We start from the raw sequence: 25,671 nt of genomic DNA, 5'->3' as shown, positions 1-25,671 counted from the left end.
GTACGTTACCTGAGTTATTATGTAGCATGAGCCCAATAAAAGCAGGTATGGACTGTAAATCGGCGCGCTCCCCACTAGGGGGGGTGGCCATTCTGTCCCTACGTCCCCACAGAAACTAGTCTGTCTCTGTGCATGTTGTTATTTCTCGCGTGTTTATTGTCGAGCCATCCACAGTGTTCCGTGGTCACTGCTGGCCGGTGACCCACGCGCAACACTAGAGATTGTAATTGAAGGAGAAAACATCCATGGTAGCCTTTGTATTGCAAAAGGCTTGCTTACATTTTCTTAGTTGTCACCTTTTTCAGTATACCAAAGTCATATTAACTTTTTGAAAAACTAAATTAGAAACACTGAGCTTACTACTTAAGAATATCCTAAAAATAATCTTGGATTTATGCAGTCCACCAGGGACTCTGACCTCAGATTATAACAACAGTGTCAGATTAAAAAGTAAAACGTGCTGTTATTTCTGAATAACTACTTGTTTTTAAAAAAATCACTTTAAAATTTTAGAAAGAGCCCTGATAGATGTGGCTCAGTGGATTGAGCACTGGCCTGTGACCCAAAGGTTGCTGGCTCAATTACCAGTCTAGGGCACATGCCTGGGTTGTGTTCCAGGCCCTAGTTAGGAGCACGTGAGAGGCAACCAATCGATATATCTCTCGTGCATCGATGTTTCTCCCCCTCTCTTACTCCCTCCCTCCTCCTTTCTCTAATACTAAATAAATAAAAATTTCAAAAAAAAATAAAATTTTAGAAAAAATTATTTCATGTTCTTATTGTTTCTTCTGTATGCTCATGTCATTAACTTATCATGTCATTAACTTCTCTTCCCTAAGGTTACTCCCTTTCCAGATGATGTAAGAACTTAGTGACAGGGAAATTTTAAGGTTCCCACCATACATTATTTGCCAGTATTCTGCCCTCACAGGGAGCACGAGTTTTCACTACAAATCCTTCTTATTCATATTAGAATTCATAAAACTGTAATGCCAACAAAAGCTCATCATAAGGGGGCAAAAATCACTCCGTAAAGCCTTTTCAGACAATCTTCACTGAAGAATGCCTCAAAATATTTTGCAGAAGGAGGCCTTTGATTTATGGTAGTCAGTGAAGCATAGTAGAAAACCTCTGTAGCTCTAAATTCTAATTCCATAATCTGTCATTTACTAATGGTTGGATCTTAGGCCTTTAACAAAAAGCTTAAATTGTTTTAAGCTTTTTGGGCTTCCATTTTCTTTATTTATAAAATTAAGTAACAATACAGACACAATGATCTTAACAGAGCAGTTATAAAAATTAAATGAGGTATTTTAAGAGAACTTACTTTGAAATAAAAGAGCAAATAAAACAAATTAATTCTGTCATAGGGATAAACAAATAGTTCTATTATAGGGAGGGGGGCATATGCGGAGTATAAAAATACGAAACAAAACTTAGGCGGGCCTAGAAGAGATTGCTGGGCTACACTACAGCATGGTCACAGGATGGGCAACCCTAAGAGGCAGCCTCAGAACACTACTCATCAGAGAGTGGTAGGAAATAAAAAAGAGGCCTCCTGGTGGCCACACGAAGGCCAAAATTAGGGGCTTTCTCTTAATTTGTTCTCATACACATGTCAGCAGTGCCATCACATCTGAACCTAGGAGTATAATCAGCAAGAAGCTGTGGTGGCAACCCTCTAGTTTAAATAGAAAGTGAGAAGTGACAGGCTAAACTTTCAGCATCATTTTAAAGACTGTTAACATGTAGATGCAAAGGCATTTTGAAATGGAGAAACCACTAGATATAAAAGACTAACAGACTCAGCTCTCTCAGATAGGGTATGCGGGTTATCACTGAGAATAAATATGAGTGAAGCTAAAACTCAAGCTTAAAATCAGAGGGGGAGAAGAACTGAATTCCCACTGTTCATACAGTTTTTGGTCAAATTAACCATTCCATGCAAACAACTGACAAATATCGATTAAGCTTCTATTATGTGCAAACACTACACTAAATGTATGATGAAGAGGTGAAAAGATAATGCTCCCTACACTGAGAATCCTCAACCCAAATCAGTACTTTAGTAGCAGCAGCATGAACCATAGACCATTAATTGTTTATTAAAAGACTTTGAAAATTAAAATAAATCCACCCTCGAGTACCTTGGAAAAATAACTGATACCAGATTTGGAATTGGAAAAATACATGGATAGTCTCATGATACCAGAAAGCAATGAAGCAAAGACTACCAAGGATACATCAAAGAAATGCAGAGGACAAATAAAAAATGTTATACTGGCCATAAGTTAAGCAAGATACAATGGACTGAAACAAATCAAAAACATTTAATTCCAGGAGTCCATAATGGTACTTTTAAAAAAAGAGGTCTCCAGTGGAAGATGGTATAGACCAACTAACTAAAAACTGGATTCTTGTTATTCACATCACATAGATTCTGTCATGTGAATGTTGCTCAATTACTATTATAAATAATTGCTGTTCCACACGATTGTAAATACCACACAGCACCCCTCCCAAATCTTACCTCACTTCACTGATTTCTGAACTTTATTACTGCTGTGGTTAACTCTACTGTCTTGCACACAACACTTATTTTCTATTCTTTACGCTCACTATATCTCATAATATGACCCCTCACAAGCTCACTGCTCTCCAGATCCAACTCACAATCCTTCCCCACCCCTAAAAGGCTTACTCTTTTTCCACCCTTTCTAAAAAGTAGCTAGATGGGTGAAATATCACTGTTAACACTATATGTATCCAAAGGATCTCCCATCTCTTCTGTATGGGCTGGTACTGTAAATATCATAGAATACACTCCCACTGTCTTAAACTATTTTGCTTTCCCCCTCCAACTGATCACAAAAAAAAGGAGGTGGGAGCTGTGAATACCAGGATACCTACTAGAAGAGGAAATCCACCAACAAAGGAACCACCAACAGATAACAACAGAAGAAGGTGAAGGAGGGAATGGAAGCCACACGAACCTCAATCCAGGACCAATCTGGAAATATAACTAAATGGTAGAGAAAGCACCCACAACAAACAACTGAACAAGAGCGACAGAGAAGCCTCAAAATATCAGACACACAGAAAAATCACCTTCAACACAACCCGTCCACACCTGCACAACAGAATACAAGACATGGTGGATGGAGTGACCCTCAGTTAACCAGCTGGAGGGAAGGACCCACCAAAGAAAGACCCAACAACAATCAAAACCCAAAGACATACAGAGAGCCAACATAAACCACAGCCACGAACCAGCAAGCTCAGGAGATCAGAAGATTGCCCCACTAAATGTCACAGGTATTCTACCATATAAGTTCACACAAGAAACCCAGGGAGTCAGAACAGATCAATTTAAGAAGCAGAGGCTAACAAGAAGAGTCTCACAAAAAAATGGGAACACAAAGAAACAATACCCAAATGAAAGGAAAAGAGGAAAGCTCAGAAAGAATGCTACATGAAATGGAGGTAACTCAACTATCAGATATGTGGTTTAAAGCAATGGTTATCAGGAAGCTCAATGAGCTCACAGAGAATTACCAGAAACTACAGGGAAACTACAATGAACTGACTGAAAACTAAATCAACATGAAAAAGGAAATAGAAACTATCAATAAGGGACAAGAAGAAACAAAGAATACAATTCCTGAACTGAAGAACACAGCAGAAGGAATAAAAAACAAGCTACATAAAGTAGCAGATCAGATCCATGAGCTGAAGGACAAGGCAGAAAAAAACACCCAGAGTGAGCAAGAAAAGGAAGAGAGGCTCAGAAAGAATGAATACAAGTTAAAGGAAAAGCAGGACAACATGAAAAATAATAACACCTGTATAATAGGAATACCAGAAGGAGAAGAACAAGGGATAGAAAACCTATTTGAAAAGGTAGTTATGGAAAACTTCCCTAATTTGATGAGACAAAAAGTCACACAAATCCTGGAAACATGGAGAGTCCCAGTCAAGAGGAACCGAAAGAGGCCCACTTCAAGACATATCAGAATTAAAATGGTAAAATTCCAAGACAAAGAGACAATCTTAGAGGCATCAAGGGAGAAACAGGAAGGAACATACAAAAGAACCCTGACAAGGTTAGCAGCTAGCTGACTTCTCAATGGAAACACTCCAATCCAAAAGGGAGTGGCAAGAAATATTCCAAGTAATGAGAACCAGAGGCCTGCAACCAAGGCTACTTTACCCATCAAGGTTCTCAATCCAGAAGGAAAGCCAAATGAGGAGATTCCCAGACAAAAGAAGTCCAAAGGAATACACTTTCACCAAACCAGTTCTGCAAGAGATGCTAAAGGGGTGGCTTTAAGAAAAGGAAGGAAAAGAGTGAGAGAGAGAGGAACACAGGCACTAAAAAAATGGCATTGAATAAGTACCTATCAATAATAACCGTAAATGTAAACAGATTAAATGCTGTAATCAAAAGACATAGAATAGCTTAATGGATAAGAAAGCATGATCCACACATATCCTGCCTACAAGAGACCCACCTCAGAAGGAAAGACCTACACAGAGTGAAAGTGAAGGGCTGGAAACAAATTTTCCAAGCAAACAAACAGTAAAAAATAGCCAGGGTAGCAATACTCATATCAGACAAATTAGACTTCAAACAAAGGGCCATTAGGAGAGACCCAGAAGGTCACTTCATAATACTCAAGGGAATAATCCCTCATGAAAACATAAACATTGTAAATATATATGCACCCAAAATAGGAGCACCCAAATACATAAAGAAAATCTTGGAGGACTTCAAGAAAGATATTGACAGCAACAAAATTATACTATGGGATTTTAACACTCGACTGTCAGAAATGGACAGACCTTCCAAACAAAATATCTACATAGATATTGTGGCATTGAACAATGCCCTGGAGGAAATGGACTTAACTGATATATATACAGAGCCTTTATCCCAAAGAAGCAAAATACACATTCTTTTCAAATGCACATGGAAAATTTTCAAAGACAGAACACATGATAGGACACAAAACAAGCCTCAACAAATTCAAGAAATTTGAAATCATATCAAGCATTTGCTCTGACCATAATGGACTGAAAATAGAAACCAACCTCAAGGAAGAAAATACCACTCAAACTCATGGAGATGGAATAGCATGCTCTTAAACAATGAATGGGTCAAGAATGAAATTAGGGAAGAAATCGAAAAGTTTCTGGAAACAAATGAAAATGAACTCACAAGAATCCAAAATTTATGGGACACAGGGAAAGCAGACCTGAAAGGGAAGTTCATAGTGATAGTGCTTCTACTAAAAAAGATAGAAACATTTCAAATAAACAACCTAACCCTACACATACAACACAAAAAACAACAACAAACACAGCTCAGAGCAAGTACAAGGAAGGAAATAACAAGATCAGAGCAGAATTAAATGTCATAGGGACTAAAAGCACAATTCTAAGGATCAATGAATCCAGGACCTCGTTCTTGAAAAGATAAACAAAATTGGCAAGCCTTTAAGCAGACTCATCAAGAAAAAAAGAGAGAGGACCCAAATAAACATGATCAGAAATGAAAGAGGAGAGATTACAATTGATACCACAGAAATACAAATGACTGTAAGAAATTACTGCAAAGAACTATATGCCACAATTTTTGAAAACCTAGATGAAATGGACAAATTTCTAGAAAACTATAGTCTTCACAAACTGAATGATGAAGAATCAGAAAGTCTGAACAGACCAGTAACAACAGATGAAATTGAGGCAGTAATCAAAAAATTTCGAACACACAAAAACTCTGATTGGGTGGTTTCAGAGGAGAATTCTACAAAACATTTAAGGAAAAGCTAACCCCTATCTTTCACAGACTATTTCGAAAAATCCAAGAAGATGGAAGGCTCCCAACTCTTTTTATGAATCCAGCATCATCCTAATCCCCAAAACAGATAAAGACATAACAAAGAAAAGAAACTTCAGGCCAATATTGCTGATGAACATAGATGCTAAAATCTTCAACAAAATATTTGCAATACACTAAAAAGATCATGCACCATGATCAAGTGGGATTCATCCCAAGGATGCAAGGACAGTACAATATTCACAAGTCAATAAATATAATACATCACATAAACAAAAGCAAAGACAAAAATCACACCATCATATCAATAGATGTGGAAAAAGCATTTGATAAGGTACAACACCCATGTATGATAAAAACACTCAGCAAAGTGGGAATAGAGGGAGTATTCCTCAACATAATAAAGACCATCTACAAGAGACCTACAGCCAAAATCATATTCAATGGGCAAAAACTAAAATCTTTCCCACTAAGATCAGGAACAAGACAAGGTTGTCCACTTTCACCACTTCTATTCAACTTGTATTGGAAGTCCTAGCCACAGCAATCAAACAAGAAAAGGAAATAAAAGGCATCCAAATCAAAAAGGAGGAAACAAAACTGTCATTGTTTGCAGATGACATGATAGTGTACATAGAAAATCCTATCGACTTTGCCAAAAACCTACTTGACCTAATAAATGAATTTGGTAAAACAGTGGGATACAAAGTCAACACCCAGAAATCAAAGACATTTTTGTATACCAACAATCAAACATCAGAAGCACAAATCAGGAAAAAAAAATCCCACTTGATATAGCAACAAGAAAAATAAAATACCTAGGAATAAACCTAACCAAGGAGGTAAAAGACCTGTACTCAGAAAACTACACAACACTGAAGAAACAAATTAAGGAAGACACAAATAAATGGAAGCATATACCATGCTCAGGAATTAGAAGAATTAATATCATCAAAATGGCCATCTACCCAAAGCAATTTATAGATTCAATGCAATACCTATTAAAGTACCAATGACACATTTCACAGATATAGAACAAACACTTCGAAAAATTTATATGGAACCATAAATTACCCCAAATAGCTGCAGAAATTTTGAGAAAGAAGAGCAAAGTAAGAAGGATCACAATACCTGATACCAAACTGTATTACAAGGCCAATGTAATCAAAACAGCCTGGTACTGGCATAAAAAGAGACACATAGACCAATGGAACAGAACAGAGAACCCAGAAATAAACCCAAGTCTCTATAGTCAAATAATATTTGACAAAGGGGGAAGCAGCATTAAATGGAGTAAAAATAGCCTCTTCAACAAATGGTGTTGGGAGAGCTGGACAGCTACATGCAAAAAAATGAAACTCAAGCACCAAATTACACCATACACAAAAATAAATTCAAGATGGATAAAAGATTTAAATATAAGTTGTGACACCATTAAAGTCCTAGAGGAAAACAACGGCAGTAAAATCTCAGACATTCCACAAAGCAGTATTTTCACTGTTATGCACCCCCAGAGCAAGGGACATAAAGGAAAAAATAAATAAATGGGATCTCATCAAAATAAAAAGTTTTTGCATGGCTAAAGAAAGCAGCATTAAAATGAAAAGAGAACCAACCGTATAAGAAAACATATTTGCCAATGATACCTCACACACGGGTTTAGTCTCCAAAATATATAAAGAACTCACATGGCTCCACTCTAAGACAAGCAACCCAATTAAAAAATGGGCAAAGGACTTGAACAGACACTTCTCTAAGGAGGACATACAGAACATCCAGAGACACATGAAAAGATGCTCAGTATCACTAGCTATCAGAGAGATGAAAATTAAAACCACAATGAGATACCACCTCACACCAGTCAGAATGGCTATCATAAATAAAGCAACAAACAAGTGTTGAAGAAGGTGTGGAGAAAAGGGAACCTTAGTGCACCACTGGTGGGATTGCAGACGGGTGCAGCCACTATTGCAAACAATATGGCATTTCTCAGAAAACTAAAAGTAGAACTGCCTTTTGACCCAGCAATTCCACTGCTAGGATTATATCCTAAGAACCCTGAAACACCAATCCAAAAGAACCTATGCACCCCAATGTTCATAGCAGCACAATTTACAATAGCCTAGTGCTGGAAGCAACCAAAGTGCCCATCGGTAAGTGAATAGATCAAAAAACTATGGTACATTTACACAATGGAATTCTATTCAGCAGAAAGAAAGAAGGAGCTCCTATCTTTTGCTACAGCATGGATGGAACTGGAGAGCATTATGCTAAGTGAAATAAGCCAAGCAATGAAAGACAGGCACCATATGACCTCACCATTAAGTGGAATCTAATCAACAAAATGAACAAGCAAGCAAAATATAACCAAAGACACTGAAATTGAAAACAGGCTGACAGTGACCAGAGGGGAGAGGGGAGGGGATTATATGGGAAAAGGGTGAATGGTTTACAGGAACAATTTTGAAGGACACTGGAACAACAAGGAGGGGTGGAAACAGGGGAGTGAAGGGGGGAGGGCTGGGATGGTAGGGAGGGGTAGAAGCAAAAGGCAGAAAACTATATTTTAACAACAATAAAAAAATTTAAATAAATAAAATAAATGCTTTCAGTGGGTAAGATTGCAAATAAATAAATAAATAAATAAATACTGGTAAAGAAAAAGAACTGATCATTTATTTTGCCTTTCCCAAACTTCACAGTGCCCAAATATTTATAGGCTTCTCTTTTTAGAAGCATTTCAGCTAATAGCTGAAGAAGGATTACAAAATCCAATTATCACTTCTAGTAAATTGCAACCTTTAATAAAATAATGGCTCCTGATAATGATCCCAAAGTTGTTTCGTTATAACGTTGGTAAGATGCTGTGGGAATTTGTTTATATCAATTAAGCTATGGTAAAATTGGTTTTGTCATAGGTCGTTTTACAAAAAGTTGCAAAACCTATCAACAGTGTTAAGAGTATATAGGACTTACTATATCCTATAATAAATATAACCACTTGTAATAATATAACGCCAGAATTTACCGTAAAAAAACTTGAGGAGAGGGTCATGGAAAAATATAAAGCGATACATAAATAAATTTTGCTACAAGTTAGTAATTGTAGCATCTAAGTGAGAGGTATGTAGAGACTCATTATAGTACTATGATTTCTACATTGGTATATATTTGAAAATTTAATAAAACTGTCTTGAATCACTTCAGGAAAAGGCAATATAAGTAAAAAATAAAAGATTTGGGATTATTAAAATGATTTTTAAAGAGGACAATATATACTACTTAATAGGATGTATATCTTTAAACATTTTTCATTTCTAATTTTATAGTATTTAAGGTTCAGAAATATGTCGATGTTTTAAAATTCTGTAAAGAGAATAATACCCTATAATCGTTTTACAATTCCTAGGTTTATGGTAATTTATTTTGAACATTTTTAAGAAAAACATCAACTCCACTGGCTCAAGTTATTATGAAACAGATTCTAACTTAATCAGAGGAATATGCATGTGCTTCAGGAAACCTGTGAACCTCTAAGATTATATGGAAGGGTATGTATGTGAGTGTAAGTAAATGTGTGTGTGTACTTGTGTATGTGTATGTATGCAGGTGCATGCACTTATTGCCCTCGTGCTTTTTTATGGGAAAAGATCCAGGCTTGAGTCAAAGGGTATGTAACCCAAGAAGAGTTAAAATTTAAAAAAAGAAACTCATTTAGATCTGCTTACTGTCAATTATCATATATAAAATGTTTATTTCTAAGGATAAAACAGAATCACCAAAATCACACATACCCCTTTTCAAGAGGCCCTTTCACACTGCATGTAACACATGCTCCAAATACACTCAATTGCTTTAGTAAGTTGAACAGATTATGGCTGTTTATCACCTTGCCTTTCTTTTCCTTGTGCAGGTACCTCTAACTGCATGACCCCTCCCAACTAGGCTCTTGTTGCCAGCTAATTCCTACTCCTCTTTCAAAGAAACTGCCCTCAACTATCACCTGCTCCCAGATGCCTCCCACTACTACCACAGTACCCCTATGGCCCAAGTCCAGTATTGACTATCACTCTTATTGCACATGGAGACCAATGAAGGTAGTGTCTATCTGCCCCAGGATGCTGGGAGCCCCAAAGGACACACCTGCCTTTAGCAGTTCATTAGAACACTGCTGAGGGCCAGGCAGCACTCCACCCACTGCAGAGAGATGTGGATTAGAGGTGCCACTCCTGTCTCATGGAAAGCCTCTGAGAGTTAAGTAGTAAGTAGGTAAGCAGCTTAAAAAGATAGTAATCATTATGTTTAGTTTTTCTGAAGCTCAAACTGTGACACCTCCTAATCTGCTCTAAAAGACTTCTAGGACTCTAGTTTCACCTTCCTCTGGCATCTCCGTCCTTTGCTTTCATGCTGCTTCTCTTCTGTTCTCAGCAACAATCCTAATTTCATTGCTACAGAAAAATGCCCTTCCTCTTTGATTTCTCTTCTATATGTATTTTTTTTATTTCCACTCACTTTAATCTCAACTACACCAAGAACTAGAGAGCATTGTTATATGTGTTATGCCATAATATAGGCCTGCAGTATATTTTAATACACTGTAATGTTTTTATAATATAACATTTATATAATAAAATATAATGCCATATTGTATATAATATTTTAATGTTAGGTAACATTTATATTTGTGGTTTGTTGTTTAATTTTAAAGGTGATATACATTATCATCAACTTGCTTTTCAATTAAACTTTTTACCAGGGTAAAGTAGGAGAAAGATCTCTCAACCTTGGTTTAAATAGTAATCATCAAACTACTTTTATAAAAATTTTGCAAATGGCTCAGAAAATGAAGGCAGCCTTGTGAGGATTAAATATGCAAAGATCTTAGCACATACAGGGCTTGGCACATAAAAGCACTCAATATATTTTAGCTGCTATTATTAATCCTAATAGTAGTTAATTTATTAGTAAAATGGCTTTCAGTATTAATAACTGAAATTTCAGGGCAGTTTACTACAAGGAAGTGAGTTCTCTGACAGCAAGATGGCTCTTGGTCTTCTCAGAACTCTCCAACCCCATCAGGGTCATGCACACACAGCTGCTCAAGGGATATTTTCAGCTGGAGCCAAAGCCTCTCAAGAAACAAGAGTTCTGCACATTCTCCTTTGAAAGGAGGATAGACAAAATTAGCTTTGCTGTGGATAATAAAAAGCAAGCATAATTTTAATAAAGTTCATTTAGACTCTGGGCTTAGCTACGTCAATATAAAATATACTGACATAAAAACAAACTGATAGAAAACAAATGCTCTAAGGTTCAAAAAAACCTGAGAAATGGTTTGTAAAACTCAATATTTACATATAGCCTGTAGGGATACCCCTAAGTCTCCTCACCACCTCTCACTAGAGCACCCTTCCTGTAACACTGAAATGCTGGCTCAACTCTATCGTGTTTGGGCCTATGCTGTCCCCATGGCCTTCAGGCTAATAGCCCCTGCTTTAAACACGGTAATCATTAGAGGAGTTGTGTTTGGGGCTTGAGTTCTTACAAAAACAGCCCTGCCCATTTTCCCTTGCCTTGACATAAAAGAAGCCTGAGTTCTCCACTTTCTTAAGATGGATTTGAGGATTGGAACTCTTATCCTCTCAATTTGATACCCTTTCAATCAGTAAATGTCCTCACTGCAAACGCTGCCATTGTAAACTCTGGCCTTTTGAAGCATCAGGTTCATGGGCACCAGAATGGTACATTCCCACTGGTGCTACAATCACCCCACCCATTTTCTCACTTATCTCATTTTTTAAAACATCTGCAGGGGTGGAATGGAAACCTCAGGAGAAAAAAGGAAAGAAAGTTAAAAGGTTATAACGAGCTCATCTGAATACCAAGATATTCAGAACAATCCATTGGAAATTGGGAGGTTAAAGGAGAGTGATAAACAACAACAAAAACAACTCCCATCTCTCTGTACCTCAAATCAATGTAAGTTCCCTCTCATCTTAGTCATAATGAGGAAAAACAAGGAACAGAAACATCTTGGCCCACAGGAAATGCAAGATGAGGGCAAACCAGTTAGAGCAGATCATTAAGAAATTACAAAGTAATTTGGTTATATTCCATTTCCTGGATTAAAAGCCCATCTTTGCCAGAAATTAATGCTTCACTTTTGCAAATACTTTCACATCCTGTAATGAAAAGTAGATACTTTTTTTTAATCTACCTCAGAAAGTAAAGTATATTACATTGTCTTTTTATCCTTCCTATATGATATATTCGATATTTTTAATATACATATTTGTAATTTTCAATCTTTTATATATTTTAATGTGTGTTAATTTTAAAGTGTTCCAGATTATAAATGCCACATAATTTATTATAAACCTAATGTTAATTATCCTCATTCAATAAATTAAGATGCTGAGGTTCACAAAGGGTAAAGTTTATTCAAGGTTACAATGTCCCAAAATCTGGCCTAAATCCTGAGCTCTTTATCTCATACCATGCTGCTTTCCATTCCAATTTCCACAGTCTGTGTATGCTTCATCAGCATACATATCCTGTTAATTATCATCATAGTTGTTAGAATACCTTGTTAAAAGAGAATATTTAACTCCCCTACTTAGCAAGTCCATGCCTTCGGTTACTCAGGCTACATTTCAAGGCATTTTGGGGTGAATCTTGAAAGACTAATAAGAATTTAAATTGCTCGAAATTAGATGTTCTACAGGTTTTCACTAAGATTATTTCATAGCCAATATTATGTAAAGTCCACTTTTAAAATCTTCTAGATTATAATTACTACTATATTCTAAAGCAAAATTTAGGGCCCTTAAGACCGGTTTTTTTCTACTTGCCACGGTGAAGACTCACTGAAAACCTGAGACTGACTGCCCTTGAACCCAACTCCCTTCTGTGTCTGTGGATTATCCCATTCAGTAAGCTTTCAGAGTCTACCACTCTCACAACAGTAAGTCAGTAAACAAAAGACTGTAATTTCTTTCTTCTCACATTTACTTTAAAAGAGAACTGTTCATTTGAAGCAAATGAAAATGGTCTACATATGAGGCAGGATAGTGAGAAGGCAGGAAAATTCCTTGGCAAGTGGAATGGAGAAACTGAGACAGCTGAATCAAACTGGACTCATCAGCACCCAGATTTGGATTAAGTCCTCAGGACAAAAAGGTTCTGATCAGCATCAAGTAATCTTAGGAACAAAGCCTCAAGTCTGTTGACCACAGAGACAGAGTTTTAGTCAATCTACAGAAAACATCTAGGCCTCAGTTGTGTTTCATCTTCAGGCCCAGGAAAGCAGCAAAACCAGATAAAGCCATGCCATGACTGGCATCAGGATCAGAAGAAATGGCCAGGGACTCCTACCCTAGCACTGACCAATCAGTAGAGAACACGACCCTGACCGCACTCATTTCAATGTATCAGCATATTAAAAATGCATATCACCTAGAAAGTTGATTCTATTCTATTGAGATCCTCCCCTAAAATCTCCCCTAAAATCCCTGCCTTTAAAAAACATATAAAAACCCTTAAGACAAAGAACCCAGTGCTCCGGCTCTCTCTAGAGCATGCTTGCACCTTCCTTCTTCAGGCATGTATCTTTGCTTCCTTACTCCCAAGCTCTAAGGGCCGTTCTTTTGCCTCTGTAACTAGTTTCCTGAGTCCATGCAGCCCAGCTGGCTTACTTTTTCTGCCTCTAAGACTCTAAACCAGGGATGTCAAACTCATTTTCAGCGGGGGCCACAACAGCCTCACAGTTGCCTTCAAAGGGCCAAATGTAATTTCAACTTAAGGGTTAAGGAGTAGTTACATTTATACAGTCCTAAAATTGTTTTGGCCCTTTGAAGGTAACTGCGAGGCTGGTGTGGCCCCCAGTGAAAATGAGTTTGACACCCCTGCTCTAAAAAGCCTAGGCAGCTCTCAGAGCAGCCCCCTTGAATCTTCTCTTCCAGTGAACTTGTATTTTGCATTCTAAACAAACCAACTCTTGCATTATAGTTCTTGGCTCTGAACTCTCTTTGCAGAACTCAAGAACCAAGACTGCTGAACCAACAGCCCACATAGCTACTAACACATCTGTTCACCAACATAGAAAAGTTGAGTCTGGATCTACACTGCTACCCCACATTTATCCAAACATCAAAAAGTTCTCACAGAGGATTGTCTGAAGGATACCAAGTACATTTGCTCTGATACTCAAATACAGCTAACACAGACACAGGCCACAGGTGACTCCTCTGAGAAGAATAAATGGGGAGGTAAAGGCTAGGTAGAAAGGAGACTCCCCTGAACACTTACCTATTTGGATTTTTTGTATTTTAAATTTGGTAAACTATTACCTACTCAAATTAATAAATAATTTCTAAATAGGCAAAAATTCAATAAAGTCCACATTGTAAGAGACCTGCAAACTTGAGTCCCTAGAGAATTGCTTTAACTTCAAAGTACTGCTATCAGCCAACAGCACAGTATGACCAATGAGAAGACAACTTTGTGATCCTGCATCACAGTCTCCTCTAAATCAATGCTTCTCAACCAGCTGTGGTGAAAACTGTATACCTTGTTAATCATTTTAAATTTCTAGTCCATCATAAACTGGTTCTTTTGTAAGTACAATTCAAAGTGAATTACAAGGGAAATGATCAGATATGTGAATGTCAAAGGAATGTCAATGTGCTTTAAAAGCTTAAGTTACTCTCACCCTCTGTTCTTATCTTGTCACAGACCAACACAGTTAGCATGAGGATCACAATAGTGGGCAGACCACACCTCTGGGCACTGACTTAAACAGGGATCTATAAATGACAAAATTCACTCTGATGTCTGTATAATGAATACTGCTCCTGAACAGCCTATTTATCTTCTTTTTTATTCAAATGCCATAAATTATGCAAGTAATTGTATTCCCCTCTTTGTTTTGGTTGCAATAAAACTGAAAGAAAAACCCATGGGCCTCCTCTAAAATAGGAGGTATAGGACTGTCGCATATAGTTAACTTCCCAGCTTTATGCCTGGCTTTAGAATTCTGATTCTCACTCTTAATGTCACAATTTATCCCTCCATTTGACTTCAATTGCATTGTATCTTCTTATATTCATCAGGCTCCCTTAAATATAATTATACATTATTTAAAATAGTGTCATCAAAAATGCTATTTTAACAAAGTGATCTTAGTGAGTTTTACAATATGAGTAAAAGAATTAATTAGAAACTCTTCTGAAACATTATGGAAATCCCAAGCAAACGCAAAACAGAACAAAAATTACTTTCAGAATGTGCCATGCAGTATAAGAGAAATTAAAGCACACACTTGGTAGCCAATGCCAACATGGTGAGCACAAAATTCAGCACTTCCCCTTTAAGAGGAAGCCAGGTCATTATGAAGAAAAAACAAAGCCAAAGGTACCACAGTCCCTGACTTCAAACTATACTACAAAGCTAAAATAATCAAAACAGCATGGTATTGGCAGGGGGGTGGAAAACAGACACGAAGACCAATGAAACAGAATTAAGAACCCACAAGACATACATGGGCAACTAATTTTCGACAAGCCAAAAACATACAATGGAGAAAGAAAAGTTTCCTCAATAAATGGTATTGAGAAAACTGAAAAACCATATGCAAAAGAATAAAACTAGACTGCTACCAGACACCATACAAAAACATTAACTCAAAATGGATTAAAGACTTGAATATAAGACCCAAAACACACAGAAGAAAACACAGGCACTAAACATATGGTGCTTGGTCTCAGAGGGGTTTTTGTGAACTTGACCCCTAAGTCAAGGGGAGAAAAAGCAAAAATAAATAAATGGAACTACATCAAGCTAAAAAGCTTCTGCACAGCAAAAGAAACCATCAACAAAACAAAAAGGCAACCAACAAAATGGGAGTAGATATTTAAAAACAATATCTCTGTAAGGGGCTAATATCTAAAGTTTATAAAAAACTCATAGAATTCAGCATCAACAAAAACAAAAAATCCCATGACTAAAAATTAGAGGACATGAACAGACACACTTCCCATGAAGACACATAGATGGCCAATAGATATATGAAAAAATGCTCAATATCACTAGCTATAAGGGAAATGCAAATCAAAACCACAACAAGATACTGCCTCACACACGTTAGAATGGTTATAATCAATAAGACAAAAATTAACAAGTGTTGGAAAGGTTGTAGAGAAAAGGGACCCCTCTGCTGCTGGGACAGTAAACTGATGCAGCTACTATGGAAAACAGTATTAAGGTTCAACAAAAAAAAAAAAAGAAAGAAAAAAATGAATGTATACGAGACAGGCTTTCTTAAATAAGAAATAAAAAATTATACTGTAATTCCACCTAAATTTTTCTACAAGAAAAAAAAAAAAAAGACAGACATCTGATAGGGCTCACTTGCCCAGAGTTGACTAATAAGAAGCATCTAGCCCTAGTGAACTATGCCATCTAGCTGGCATAGTTCAGTGAATGCCATCTAGCTGGCATAGTTCAGTGAATTGAGCACGGGATGCAAACCAAAGTGTCACAAGTTCGATTCCCAGTCAGGTACATGCCTGGGTTGCAGGCCATGACCCCCAGCAACCGCACATTGATGTTTCTCTCTCTATCTCTCTCTATCTCCCTCCCTTCCCTCTCTAAAAATAAATAAATAAAATCTTTTTAAAAAGCATCTAATTTGCTAAAAAGTGTGATAAGTAACGGCTTTTGTCAGAGTCATGATATCAGAGCTGCAAATTCTTAGGAAATCATCAGAACAGCACTCACTGAAATCATGTTCTATTATCGAGTTTTTGACTTCTCAGAGGTCAGAGAAGTAATTAATCTAAACACAGAACTAATTTCCCTCAGCATCTATAATCCTTCCCCTGGGAATCGGGGATCTTACCCTATTGCTGTGACTTGTGATTCCTCAATTTTAAAACTTTCCCAAATCTGTGCTTTCTTCCTTAACAACTGTTTCCAATGTCCTTTCTTGCCTCAAATCCTTTGGCCTACACTTCTCCATTCACTCATTAATTCATTATATAATTACTAGGCATGTATCATGAATTTAAGCCATGAAAACTGTGAACACAGGAGTAAGCAGAGGCTTACTCCTAGAGGTGTTTTCATTCTGTTAGGTAAGACAAAAAAATGAAGACAGTGCATCAACAAGGGAATAATATTCTAATAGAGGTAATTACCAGCCAATTAGGAACAAAAAGAAATGTATTAGGAACAAAAATGCTGTACTGCTTGAGAAGGTCAGAGCAGACTGAGAGTTGACTACTTAAGTAAGAGCAGTTTTCAAGGTGGTCAGTAGGCACCAGAGTGATTATAAGGGGCAATATGAACATAGATAAGAACATGATAAAGGTGAGAAAGACACAGTGATGGTTAATTCTGTGTCAAGTTAGCTAGGCCATCGTACCCACATATTTGGCCAAACACCAATCTACATGTTGCCAGAAAGGTATTTTTAATGTGGCCAACATTCAGATCAGTAGACTTTTATAAAGCAGTTATCTTCCATTATGTGAATGGACTCCATCTGTTACCAGGCAGTTTCCCAGTCTAGGGCTGGTCCTGCCTCTGCACAGTGCAGGAACTTAGGCATGTCAGGAGACCTCCAGGTCCTTGACTCTCCCAGGAAAGATTTCAAGAATAACTCAGAGTGAAAATAAAGCAAGTTTTATTCAGGTAGAGAAAAAGAAAGAGGCTAGGGTGCTATGAAAGAAGTGAAAAGCATGCATCCAAGTAGATGCAGACCAATTCAAGAATGAGTTCTGAGCAGGACCAGTTAGTTCTTGGAGTTTTGTTTCCAAGGTGGGGGGTAAGCTGGGAGGTGCAGGGTGTCACTAAATCTTGTGTCATCAAATTCTGACTCCACCTTCTGGTTGGGAGGGGGCATTGCTCCTAACAAAGTCCATTCTGGAACTGTCATAGCATCTGTCCCCCTCAGCCCTCCTACTTATGGCGTCAATTTTCATTATAATCATGGTGTAATATGTTTTGAGGTCTGTCTCCGGTCAATTTTTCTCCATCTTAGAGTGTTCTGGTTCTAGCCAGTCCTTGTTGACTTGAGACCACAGCAGGGGTTTTCCTTCCCTGAACTGTTTTCCAAGTTGGGGGTTCTGATGAGAGGGATTTTTCCCTAATTTCTTTCAATCCTGCCTTACATACACTCAGTCAAAGGCATTAGCCATGAAGAAGGGATTCTGCCTCCACACAGCCTTTGAACTGGAGTTGCAACAAAGTCTACAGTAATAATTAGAGGAATAGCTTTTCTAATAGCCCTTTGTGGAACCCTAGAAATTGTCCATCCCTACTGACAGAAATGCTGCATTACCACAATTCATCTTAATTCTGTTTTCACTTCAGGGATCTCTAAAACAGACTGTTGACTATGGGGCAACAATGACCTTGTAACAGGGTGCAACCAAGAGGGGGGACCCCAAATGGAGATTTGGAATGGGGTCCAGAACTCAAAGTGTCCAGGAAACATTAGGATGTCCTCACCCTTTCCCCCACAGGTGTGAGTTGGGGGAAGGGACACATGGAGCAGGAACATGCAGGGCTGTTTTGTACAGTAACAGCTTTGCAGCTAACCTAGGGCATGGTCATTTAACATATCTATAACCTTCAACTGGATGCATAGATATGTTAAATAGCTGTGGCCATGCTCTGAGCCAGGGGAATGGAAGTCAATTCCACCCAAGATGTAACTGGGGGGCAGGTCCCCCAAGTTACAGTGCCTGCGTGAGAGCTTGGACAAGATTGGCTCCATGACATGGTGCCACACCTGCCCAGACTCACTATGGCAGCCCAGTAAAGCTGGAAGGATATGAGAGTGCTGGCAAGTGTAACTGATTGTAGAAGGAGTCAGAAATGGAGCTGCAAAGGAGGATTGGCATCAGGATTTAAACCGAGACTCGGCAGTCATTGCAAGGAGAGAGCCACTTCTGGCAGAGTGGGGACACCCGCAGGTTGGGTAGAGAGAATCACCATGAGGCTTTATCAGAGAACCACCACTCGGCCTTGGCTGAGTGGTGACCCCCACCTCCTCGCAGCCATTGCAGGGAGAACCACGAGGCTGTGGCCATGTAAAGGGGAGAGCCACGAGCTTCTGGCAAAAGTGGGGCCCCCACAGCCATGAAAGGGAGAGATCCACGCAGTTTTGCCAGAATGCAGAACCCCAAAGCTTAGGTAAAAAGAGAACCACGCGGCTTTGCCAGAGTGGGGAATCACCATGAGGCTTTACAACAGAACCGCCAATCAGCTTTGTCACTGGTGACCCGACCTTCCCCACAGCTTTGCCAAGATGAACCATGTGGTTTTGGCCAGGGTGGGGACCCCTGCAGCTTTGGTAGAAGTGGACCATGTGGCTTTGGGGTATTCCCTTTGGCCATGTGGATTAGGAAGCAGGAGAGACTTTGCCTGGAAATGGGTACAAAGAACTCTTGCCAGTAGGCCATGAGAAGGTACCACATGGCTTTGGATTAATTGGAGATCCTGCCTGGACTGCAACACCCCCGACGGTGCCAGGAGGCTAAATCACAGACATTTGCTTCTTTTCCTGAGATGTAGTACTATAACAGGGTGCAGTCAAAGTGGGGGGGGAAGCAAATCGGGAATTGGAATGGGGTCCAGAACTTAAGGTGTCCAGGAAATATTAGGATGTCCTTACCACCCCCACAGGTGTGGGTTGGGGGAAGACACAAATGGAGCAGGACCACTGAGAGCTGTTTTGCATAGCAACAGCTTTGCAGCTAATTTCTGGTGTGGTCTTTTAACATATCTATGGCCTTTAACTGGATGCATTAATATGTTAAATAGCTGTGGGCATGCTCTGAGCCAGGGGGATGGATGTAACTTCCCCCATCAAGACAAAATGGGGAGGCAACTCCCCCTGGTTACAGCACCTGTGTGAGAGCTTGGAGATGATTGGCCCCATGACATGGAGCCACACCTGCCCAGACTCACAATGCTGCAGAGGAAGATTGGTGTGGGGATTTAAACGCAGACTCGGCAGCCATTGAGGGGAGAGGACTATGTGGCTGGGGCAGTAGGAGACAACTACTCTGTCTTTAGCAGAGTAGGGACTCCCAGAGCCCTGGGAGAGAGAACCACCATGAGGGCTTTAGCAGAGAACCGCCACTCGGCTTTGGCAGAGTGGCAACCCCCCGTCCTCGCAGCCATTGCAGAGAGAGACACAGCAGAGAACCACAGTTTTGCCAGAGTGGAGACCACCACAGCTTTAGAAGGGGGAACCACCACCCAGCTTTAGCAGAGATCCCAGCGACACAGCAGATAGTGCCAGGAACCAAGGGAAGCCTACCAGCCCAGATGGATTAATGGGAAGAACTGGGGCTGCCTGAGCCATGGGCTTCTATTTCTTCTCCTGAGATACAGTACCCCAGACTGGGCAAAGGGGGAAAGGAAGGACTGTGTGTGTTTGTGGGTGTTTTAAGGGACTTTGGGATTTTGATGAACACATTAGGTCACTACTTTAAGTCTGTACAACATTAAATAAACATTTCCTTTTCCCAAATCTCTGACATTGAGAGATGTCTTTCCTATAAGGCGGCAGACATAATGAATCTGGGGGGGTTCCTTTCAGTAATAGTAAATTGCCTTTGTGTCCCCCCCCTTGTTATTCTGTAACACTTTTTTGGTGACTCCGCCTAGACAATAATTGTCCGTGGCAGATCTACCCCCTCAGGTGCGAGAGAGTGAGACTTCAGAGTGTTCCCAGTCTCGAGAATTTCTCTGCACTCCTGAGGGCATCAGCCCCCTATCTCTCCTGGAAAGGTGAAAAGGAAATGAAACGGGGAGGGAGCAGAGACGTGAAAGTGTTTTGGTTGAAAACTTGGTTTCTGAGTGTTTTTGGTTTTTTTTTTGAATAATGGAGCTGGAATTGTGGGCAATAGGTGGGGAAAATGCCCGGTCTTTACGCCATCTGTATTCTTCTTGCTCTGAACTTTTGCTTGCTTTGTTCGAACTGTGTGAATAGCTCTGAGCCAGTCCCTAAGTGGAGCCCATTGGGTAGGATCCTAAGGGATTGAGAGAGCTACGGTGCTAAGTCGACATACAAGAATCCCTTGATTAAGCAGTTAATGGTTTATTATTGTAACACAGTATGGCCTACCTATGTTTTGGGTGATGAGCTGAGATGGCCCATGCATGAATGGTTCCTTGAGTTACTGCATCATTGCTAGATTGAAACAGTACTGCCGGCGGTGTGAACTATCAGAAGAGTTACACTATCTTAATACATTTATAATATTGCACAACAGGCTTGTGCCCAAGACAGAGAAGCATGTTATGGTCCAGAAGGGAAAAGTGGCCTCAGGACCCCTCCCTGATAGTAGAACACAGGAAAAGAGAGAGAATGAGGAAATAAACCTCATTAATGCTCTGAAGCCAGGGAATGAGGGCTTGCAGGCAGGGGGAAATCCAGTGGTGCTGCTGCCTCCCCAAGAGGTGGAGCCCGCCATGATTCTCCCCTCCTTGCAGGTGGGAGAAGTCTCCACCATGAATTCCCACCCTCTGTGAGTTGGCTCTGCTCACCAGTCCCACCAACAGGTAGGAGGGGCCTCCTTGGCTCCCAAAACCAGAGATAAAGGGGCGTCGCCATCTTTACAGGTAGGTGGGGCCTGCACATTGCCTGCCCCAGTGGCACCCCATCCCCAGTGGGGTCAGCTCTGGAGTCCGGCCGTGCAGCACCAGCAGGTGGGAGGTGCCTTCAAGGCCACTCTGACTCCCCAAGCCAGAGTTGCCCAGCCACCTTCATAGGTTGGTGAGGCCTGCGCATTGCCTCTGCCAGCAGCACCCCACCCCCAGTGGGTGGGTGGCAGCTTTGCTCCACAGCCCCATCAGCAGGTGGGAGAGGCCTGTGTTTGCCTCCACCCCACCCCCTGCAGGTGGGGGGCATCTCCATGGGGCCATCCCCCTCACAGGTGGGAGGGGCCTGGTCCCCTCTGCAGGGTGAAGCCTTGGGGCACCACCTTCACAGCTGGTGGAGGTTTCTACACCTCCAGCCTTCCAGGCAATGAGAAGTGCCACTGCCATGATACCTCCCCCTCCACAGGCAGTGGGAGCCACATCAGTGCTATCTCCTCCCATAACTGACCCTCAAGTGGAGATTGCAAAGCCAACTGCTTCACCTCTACCTGCTGAGGTATGTGTCTCACCCCCCAGAACTCTCCAGGGCACCTCCTATCACCAGGGAGCCTTCAAAGGTGTAGCCAGCCAATACCCTTTGAGGCAATACCCAATAGGAGGAATAAATGAAGAAGGCCAGCCTGTTGGTTACTATTGGGCCCATACTCCATTCTCCACTTGGGACTTACTGAACTGGAGGAATGCCAATCTCTCATATAGGAATGATCCTCAGAAGATGGCAGACCTTATTGCCTCTATTTTTGCCACTCATCACCCAAACTGGGCAGGCATACAGGCCCTCCTGAACATTTTGCTAACAGCAGATGAAAGATGGTTGGTTCTAAATGGGGCTAATCAGGAGGCCCAGTGTCTCCGCGATGAAGACACCAAGGGAATTCTTAACCCAGTCGAAGCAATCCCTCGGGTAGACCCTAAGTGGGACCCGAATAGCAGAGATGGCTTAACCTCTTTGAGACATTATAGAAGGTGCATATTGGAAGGACTTAGGAAAGGAGTGCCCAAGCAGAGGAGTCTGAACTTGATATAGACTCTCCAACAGAAGCCAGATGAGGATCCTTCTGAATCTTCAGAAAGGATCTATCAGGCATATAGGAAATACACTGATATTGATCCAGAGGCACCAGAGAATGTGAGAATGGTAAACATGACTTTTAATGGGCAGAGCACTCTGGATATCAGGAACAAATTTCAGCATGTAGACAGAGTTCTGGGAATGAGCTCCTCCCAGCTAGAAGACATAGCATTTGAAGTCTACAATGCCTAGGAAGCAGGGAAGGCAAAACGGGCCACAGTGTTTTTGGAGTTAGCCCAGGGAAACCAAAAGAAGTGGGGCCCTAGGGCAGAGAAAGCAAACTCATCGGGTGCCTGCCACAGTGCTAGTGGCAAAGGGGGCCCTACGGAGAAGAAGAAAGACGCACTAGGCATTAATCAATATGCCCATTGCAAGGAAGAGGGGCACTGGAGGAATGAGTGTCCATATCACAAAAGGGAAAGTAAGAGTAAGAATCCAGGTTGAATGATGGTAAAGCAAGAAATGGAGGATTACAAGGAATGAGGAGGCCCAGGGGCTCCATTGACATCTCCCGACCCATCACTATTTCCCCACAGGAGCCCCAGGTACAAGTGACTGTGGAGGATGAGCCAAATGACTTTCTTGTAGATACAGGAGCCACATACTCCCTGTTGGACACAAAGTTGACTGGAAAAAGAGCAAATGAAGTAACAGTTACTGGTGTGTCTGGACAGGTACAAAAATAGACATTCCTGCAACCTCTGGAATGCCAGCTTGGGGGGCAAAAGCTTACACACAGTTTTCTGTATATGCCTGATTGTCCCATTCCATTGTTGGGCTGAGATTTGCTGTGTAAACTGCATGCACAAATAACCTTTTCCCCCAAGCAACAGCAGCTATGTGTGGAAGTCCCGCTGGAAAATGCCCTCCAGTTGCAGGATTCTCTGACCTGTCCTGGAGGCCCTGGATGTGAACCCTTCCCAGCGGAGATCTGTGAGCAAGTCGATCAAACTGTTTGGGCTGACAGAACTCCAGGTAAAGCAGTTAATGTACAACCCATAAAGATATATCTGAGAGAAGGGGAGCAGGTCCCAGGAAATAAACAGTATCCCCTCAAAAAGGAGGCTTTAAAGGGGATCCAGCCAGTGTTGCAGAAATTTTTGCAATCAGGATTAATTCGGCCTTGCCGGTCACCATACAACATTCCCATTTTGCCAGTCAAAAAGCCACACTCAGATGAGTACTGGTTTGTACAGGATCTCCGGGCCATCAATAACATTGTCCAGGACATTCACCCTACTGTGCCTAACCCTTACACCCTGTTGAGTATGGTGCCTTTGATAGTAAATGGTTTTCAATCCTGGACTTAAAGGATGCTTTTTTTTTTTGCATCCCAATAGATGAGCAGGCTCAGCCATTGTTTGCCTTTGAGTGATAGAACCCAGAGACTAAAGCCATGCTCCAAAACTGCTGGACTGTGCTGCCACAAGGATTTAAAAACTCCCCAACAATATTCAGGGAGGTGCTGGTAAAAGACTTAAGGGATGTTCAGTTGAAATCAGGAGTTCTTTTGCAATATGTGGATGACCTGTTGATAGCCAGCAGTAGTTATGAGGACTGTTTGTACAACACCATCATGGTTCTAAATCATTTGGCAAAGAAAGGATATACAGTGTCACATCATAAGGCCCAAATCTGCAAACAGGAAGTGGCATATCTGGGATTTCAACTGAAACAAAGTACCAGGAGTCTGATGGCAGATAGAAAGCAAGCCATTGTCACGCAAAAAATCCCAGAAAATCAAAGGCAGCTTCATGGGTTCTTGGGAATTACAGGGTTTTGTCGGATTTGGATTCCAAACTTTGGACTCATAGCAAAGCCACTGTATAATGCCCTAAAAGGACTGGACTCTGAACCTCTAGAATGGACAGGGGATTATCAGGTAGCATTTGATACTTTGAAGAAGAAGCTGGACCACACAACGAAAGGATGGCCACCATGCCTCCGAGCAGTAGCAACCACCTGTGATATCTTACAGGAAGCTGAGAAGTGTACCTTGGGACAACCTACTACAGTGTTGATGACACATCAGGTTCTGACTCTGCTAGAACAGAGAGGAGGATATTGGCTGACAGCAGGGCATATGGGGAAATACCAGGCCATTTTGCTGGACAATCCAAATGTTACCTTGCAGACCACCACAACCCTGAACCCAGCCATCCTACTCCCAGATATGGTGGGGGACTCCAGCCTTGAGCATGAATGCTTGGAAATAACTGACCAAGTTTATTCTAGCAGGCCAGATCTGATGGACCAGCCGCTGGCATCACCAGACTGGGAGCTGTATACAACGGGAGCAGCTTCATGGATAATGGCCAGCAATGAGCGGGATATGCAGTGGCCACAGCAGACAAGGTAATAGAACCCCAGGCCCTTATGCCAGAAACCTCAGCACAAAAGGCTGAACTAATAGCCCTCACAAGAGCCTTACTGCTGTCCCAAGGAAAGAGGGTTAATATATATACAGATTCAAAGTATGCCTTCATGTAGTCCATGCCCATGGACCAATATGGAAAGAGGACTTTTAACCTCAGGGAACAAGGATGTTAAACACTCAGAAGTGATTTTACAGTTGCTAGAGGCAGTGAATGTACCAGACCAGGTTGCTCTAATGCACTGCCCATGATACCAGAGGCACCAGAGGGATGGTTCCCAAACCAGTCAGAGAAACCAAATTGCTGACAAAGCAGCAAGACAAGCAGCCAAGGAGTTGCCACGCCTAGCAGCTCTGGTTCCCCATCTAGACTTGTCAGAGTTTAAACCTCATTACACAGAACAGGATGAGGAGCAGGCCATCAATGGGAATTCACTAACACTGATCCCAATTCTTTGTGGAAGGTCAATGCCCATGGTATGATTTTACTTACTCCCTGAAGCTCTAGCATATCCCATCCTCGAGCACCTACATGAAGGGGCCCACTATGAAAGGGATGCTCTAATGGATTTCATTAGGCCATACCTGAAAGGCCCTTATTTGCAAAGGACTGTCCACAGGATTATCCAAGCCTGTCAGATACGTGCCAAAAACAATCCTAAGACAGAGTGTGCTCCCACAGAAAAGGGAGTACAATACAAAGGGATGTGC

General features: G+C 40.9%; 1 protein-coding gene across 1 annotated transcript in view; it reads right to left on the bottom strand.

Moving 5' to 3' along the window:
* The window catches only part of GMDS (GDP-mannose 4,6-dehydratase), a 702,352-nt gene that overhangs the window by 649,832 nt on the left and 26,849 nt on the right, over positions 1–25,671 (bottom strand). The window lies entirely within an intron of this gene.

This window comes from Phyllostomus hastatus, unplaced genomic scaffold, assembly GCF_019186645.2.
Source record: "Phyllostomus hastatus isolate PE091 unplaced genomic scaffold, TTU_PhHast_1.1 phas_contig_37, whole genome shotgun sequence".
NCBI lineage: Eukaryota > Metazoa > Chordata > Mammalia > Chiroptera > Phyllostomidae > Phyllostomus > Phyllostomus hastatus.
This window is presented reverse-complemented; position numbering and strand designations above follow the sequence as displayed.